The sequence below is a fragment of the Neodiprion virginianus genome, chromosome 6, assembly GCF_021901495.1.
Source record: "Neodiprion virginianus isolate iyNeoVirg1 chromosome 6, iyNeoVirg1.1, whole genome shotgun sequence".
NCBI classification, from domain to species: Eukaryota; Metazoa; Arthropoda; class Insecta; order Hymenoptera; family Diprionidae; genus Neodiprion; species Neodiprion virginianus.
In genome coordinates, this window is record NC_060882.1 from 6,677,944 (window position 1) to 6,683,950 (window position 6,007).

Consider the following 6,007-nt stretch of genomic DNA (forward strand, 5'->3'; position numbering starts at 1 on the left):
TCACGGTTATACAACGAATTGGATGAATCTTTAAGCACTAATTGCGGGAAAGATTAAATTAAAATGTATACAATACCGGAACGACATCGGTCTTATAGGAGAGCTATGCGCTGGTATTTCTTAGTCAAGGACGTTTTCATGACCATTTTCATAACAAAAATAGAGTGCGTTACAGTGCGACGTCTATATTATTTCATACAACGTATCCTGTTTCGCAGAAAGTGGTTATATATTTCGAACTCACGTCTGAAGCGTTAGACTACGGAAATTCTGCATTCGGTGGAACCACTTCCAGAAATGTGTTCTACTTTGGCTTTCTTAGGCTATATTAGCTTTATTGAAGGGAGAACAGGTAACTAAATGATTGGTACGCCTGGATAAGTATCACAGATAATGAATTATCGTTTATTAAAGAATTCTGATGAAAATATCACGCGGTTCTTTCGCCACAGCTCTGGCTGAGTGTAACCGGCATTTTTTGCTCCCGCTCGGGAGAGGGTTCTCGAACGATCATTCGTCGCAGAGACGAAACGTCAGCGTCTGCTTACGCTGCCGCTTACGATCTGGGGCGCTGCTCTCAGCTCTGACGACGGGCGAATCTGGTCGTTGTCGAGAGGTCGCCACACTACGCATTCGCAGCGCGCAGTTCATCGTCTCGTCAGAGCTGATCGTGAGCTGAGCGGCGGTATTTGCTTTCGAATAGTCGGAAAAGAGCCGCGACCGTCGACAGATCACAAAGTGTAGTTTGACAAGTGCTTGCCGACAAATTTATTGTGTACGTGAATGAATCGAAGAATTGCTGAGGCGAGTATCTCAAGGAATAAAAACAGTTATTGAAGTAAGAACAGGCTGAAGCTATCTAAGGTGAGTTTCATGTATTGAGTTGTGATTGTTTGGTGCAACTTCAGGTTTAGCGATCTCAATTGTCGTGTATCTGTGTCGAACTTCGTGTTTTCATTGTTTTTTCGCTGATTTTTGGCAAATTCATAGTTGTACTGTTAGCAAGTTTGTTCCATCGATTAGCAGCCAGATATAGCCTAAAAAGCTGAGCCTAATCGTGAAATAAAGTGTTATTGCGGTGCAGATACTTGGATTAAAGCCTTCTAAAATTATCTGGGTAAATTATTGACACATTGGAATTACTCTCCGGCACACTTTGGTTACTGATAAGCGTTTTGTTACAAGAAAATGCCCCGATAATCTTTCGTCACGAGGTCACGGTTTTCTTTCTTACGTTTTAAAAAAACGGTTTTTGTAAAACGTGAACTTCAATTGTTTTGTGTCTATAAGGCCTGGCTTTCGGTTCGCAGATCGCATCTCTCACGTAGAGACACATTTGTGAAATGCAATTGTAGCGTAATTACAAACGCGTGGTTCGTTTTGAGGTCATTTCTTGGGTATGAAAAAATTTAATCGAAGCGTTAGTATTCTTATTTACATGCGGCTGCACTTGTTGTGATATAATGCGTAGCGCGAAGGTTGTTGCGGCATACCGTTCAAAACAAATAACAAACCTCAATAGGTTCGTGTTTATCACTGCGAGTATTTCTGCGAATTACAAATCAGCGAAATCATGTTTATCGAAATTTCTTTATGGGGATCGGTAGTGTGATCCTTTATTCTGCAATTCTTTTTTAGCGTGTAACTAAAATTGATGCATTAAACGGCGTTGTGAGTTATTTCAATGAATCTTGGAAGACATCATTTAGTAGCGCAACTGATGAATTTATTGCAGAAAAACAACAGGTATAAAACAATCCTAGGCATCTAAGTCATTGATTACTTGATTACATCGACGCATCTAAAGAAAAGCAGCATCCGTCAAATTTCTTACGAAAACTAGCATGTTTCGTTTTCATCACGAAAACTAGCACGTTTTGGTTGCGGTGTGTGGTAGTCGAAATGAAAGTCAATTTGCGGGTACAGAAATGCGTTTTTCACGTCAAAATAAACTTATAAATATTCTCGAAATTGTGTTGTCCATGTAGATCTTAGAATAATTAATGCTTTTTTTACAGGTTCTTTACAGATGTTGTAAATTTCTTCCAGATTTTTCATCGATATAAATATCAATTCGTTTTCTTATATTTATATTATCTAGTCCTCACCTAAACTAGGCGTGATCGTTCTACAAGAGTGTAACAACTTTTGTATCTTATTGGAGATGACTAAATCAGTCCTTTTGGATTTTTATACCTAACGATACCACACTCTTACTAATCTGTATTAAAACGTGCTAGTTTTCGCAGTTAATGTCTAAACGTGTTAGTTTTCGCGGTGAAAACTACACATGCTAGTTTTGGTAATAAATCTGAATCGTGGTACTTTTCGTAAGAGACACCAACATAATCGATAAAATTTTGCAAGGCTTGGCATAATACATAAGACACTGACATTGCATGATTTAAATACAGAGTATATAGATGTTGAACGTGGATTACTAAGAATATTTTGTGATCTTTCATCTGATTGCAGTTAAATTGCACCAAGATTAGTCAAGGTTAGTGAGCACCTGAATTAAGTGACTGCAGCGATGAGTTGGAAAACAAAATGCAGAAGCTGAACAGGTTACAAGATTGTGAAAGAATGAAAAACAGGTATATGTACATTTAAAATCATTCTTGATTATACTATTAAGCTATTTTTACTGTTTTGTGAAATTTATATTTTGATTGAAATTTATTGCTATTCAGTTTTTGATTATATGTTATAAAAGAGGTTGTAAATTTTCAATCATACATGTATTGATTCGGAAAATAAAACACTAGTGAAATGTTATTTCTTATCTGATTACAGGGACAGACTACATTGCAGTATGATTGACCACATTTAGCAATGATGTGGAATGGAGTAACCCGTTCAATCGATTTCTTAGAAATTACTGAAAATTAGAATAACCCCTACAGTGAACGAAACTTACAGGTATGTAATGGATCTGGTTTTTAATTTCAGTATTGCTTTTGATCGTAAATAATTTTAGCTGCTCACTGATTTTACGAGTTGATTTGATACTTGCGCTTATTTTATTCGCGTTATATTATTAATTTTTGTAGGTCATTTAATTGTATGAGAAACTACTGAAATATTATGGAATGTAAAATTGTTTTGACACAGACGGTCTGTAGAGACATGAAATCAGATCCAATTATATTATGTGAGTAATGTGCTGTTACATTTCTATTGCAGTGTAAATAGTGCGTCGCTTCACCATGCAACCTTGGACACTACGAGAACTACTACATGTAAAGTGTGGAGCAACCCGGAGGAGGTAAGAATATTTATTTTGACAATTGGTTGATAATTCAAGATGGTACATTTTAAAGCGAAATTTTTTTTCTGCGCAACATGTGGTGAAAAAATAAGGACGTGAACGACATTAATAATTAATTTGAGAACTGAAGATCCAATTTGTTAAATTAATACGAGTTTTCGTTTTTGTTTTTTCCAGAGATGAGCAGAGACATCCGAGTAACTTCTCCACTACTCGGCAACGTTGGTGAGTTTGCATGTGTTTAGGTTACAGGTATTACCTTGGGTCTCCTTCGTCACGTGGCGTGGCGGTAACAATTGTTCACAAATCTTCGATTTCTTAGCTCCATGGGTAGGCTCATTCGCGGTCGCAACGGTGCTTGGCTTTCAATCCCGTTATTTTTTATTTTCAATCTTCTTTACCACAGCTGACTTAAAGTTAGAAATTATGCACGTTGCCAAACGCGGAATGAGCATCGCGACAGGTAACCATTGCTTACTCGACATTCGCGAGCCGAATTTTGTTCAGCTACTGATAGAATGATCGATGTTTGAATTTACCTGTGATGTCGTTTAAGTGGTGGATTCACCTGAGGTTTCAACATATTCCAACGATTATTTAATCATATTCACATGATTGTTTGATTTCAAAGTCTGGCATAACATAACGTAGTAAAATTGCATGTTATATCTCGAATCATTTTCAACTGCTCAACAGCCAGCAAGTATCTATCAACTGTAGGTTTAGCTCGCCTAGAAAAATGCTGATTAGCATACAGGATGTTCCTAATCTACTTTATAAAATGTTGGTGTACCGATATTCCGCCAGCAATCGTTGAAATAACACATACAACAATATCACGACATTGCAGCTGGCGGACTGAGGTACAAAAACATTTTGCTCCCTACAGGTAATCAACGAAAAAGTAAGTCACAGTGACCACGGCGCGAATGAGAAGGGATGACGTGTGTTGGAAAGAATGGAAAATCGTATAGATCGAATATAGGTAACCGGGTAGGTAGGTGGACGTTTTGGGATCCGTCGCGGGGCTTATGCATGTGTGTGTGAGTCTTTCGTTTCAACATTTACGTTGGGTGGTTCCGTTGGGGATCAGGCGAGGGTAGGAAGGTCGCGTCCTGCCGCGATGTTATTTACTTTTGTAATCCACAGCGTCAAACGATCACAGTGATTCTTCTCTAGAAACACATAAAAATAACTCGGCTTAAGAGTCTCCGGACCATTTGTAAGCTTTTAATTTTAACGAGGTTCAATTTCTCAATTTTTGTCACTGGGCACATTTTTCGATTGTTATTCAATTGACCTCTGTGATCGTCTGAATGGGCAAAATGTATCTCTGGATCATCTATCGCGTTCCGTGGTACGCTAGATGGGGAGAGATACTGAGCTCGAAGACGTCGCGTCGAAGAGGACCGCCGACCGTCACGCCACACCCTAATGCATGAGCTTTTTCACTCCAACCTCCCTCCCGCATTTGATTCGCATCTGAGAACAACAATCCGCATCGCAATGTGTCGGATTCAAAAAGACGCAGATGCGGATTGTGTTTCTACAGAATTTACCGCATTTCCTAGATGTTTAAGATTTTTTAATCAGTCGCGCCTTTTTGCGCGTAGATTAATCACGGGAGTCGGACGCGCCTTTTGCGTGACGATTTCGCAAACGGTATATAAAAAAGTAAAACACTCTTGCTGTACCGAGCTTTCAGTTTTTCGGTCAATTTTGTAACGAACAATTAAGTTTATAAATTTAGCCGTGCCTTTTGCGCGTTGACTTGAGACTTTTTGGTTCTGAGTGAAAGTGTGGCACTTACAAGCCAAGCAGCTTGACGCTTGGGGACAAAAATGTCGGGAGCGTTGAATGATAGTGAAGAATTTTGGCGTAAGTATTCAGCAAATATATCTCAGGTGTACAAAAGTATTTGTTTTACTGATTACATTTTTTTCTGTTTCAGGGCAACAGACTAATTTTTTTCACATTTACACTGATTGTGAGAAATTTAGAAAGGGTGGTCATAGACCGGGAACACCGGGAAAACCGGGAAAAGTCAGGGAATTATGATGGGCCATACGAAAAAACTTACTTTTTTTAATACTTCTGTTTCAAATTTCAGCTATGTTTCGTAAATTCATTTCTAATTATTCGTGTGAAACGAAGCAATACTATGTGTTTTTTAAATCCAAATTTATATATTCAAGATGCACCTTTGGAGCTTTTGGTCATAAAAGCTACCTAACATTATCTAAGTTTTGTGGGAAACGTCAGGGAATTCTGAATTTTCTGACGGAAAAAAAGGAATTTTTTCGAGCTAAATTGCCACCACTCTGATAGGGTTTTCAATCGAACCAAATATTTATTTCTAGCATTCTTGGCCAGAAATTGGTTTTAAATAAAAAAGTAGTTTTTTCACCTATAGGAATAACGGAGTTGAAGACTATTGCTATGAATGTCATATTGGAGTCCACATAATTTTTGTCAGTGCATCCAATTTTGCCGTTGTGCTAATCGTACTTTTGTCTGTTTCAGTTAATCAAACCTTTTGTCTGTTTCAGCTAATTTAACCTTTTATCTGTTTCAGCTAATCTGTTTCTCCCTTTTTTTTGGGTAGTTAACATTTTTTCTAATCTAAGCTCATTACTTTTTTGTCTGTTCGAACATGTTACTCATTATATTCTCATTGTTTCCAATGAAATTAAACGCAGACCATAATATCGATCGTCTCGCTTTTCACTTCACAAT

General features: G+C 37.8%; 1 long non-coding RNA gene across 1 annotated transcript; it reads left to right on the plus strand.

The window, feature by feature from the left end:
* The first annotated feature begins 2,827 nt into the window (after window positions 1–2,827).
* LOC124307579 (uncharacterized) lies at window positions 2,828–3,608 on the plus strand. The gene is made up of 3 exons (XR_006908836.1): window positions 2,828–2,922; window positions 3,187–3,268; window positions 3,449–3,608. It is a non-coding gene; the product is annotated as an uncharacterized LOC124307579 (long non-coding RNA).
* The last annotated feature ends 2,399 nt before the right edge of the window (window positions 3,609–6,007 follow it).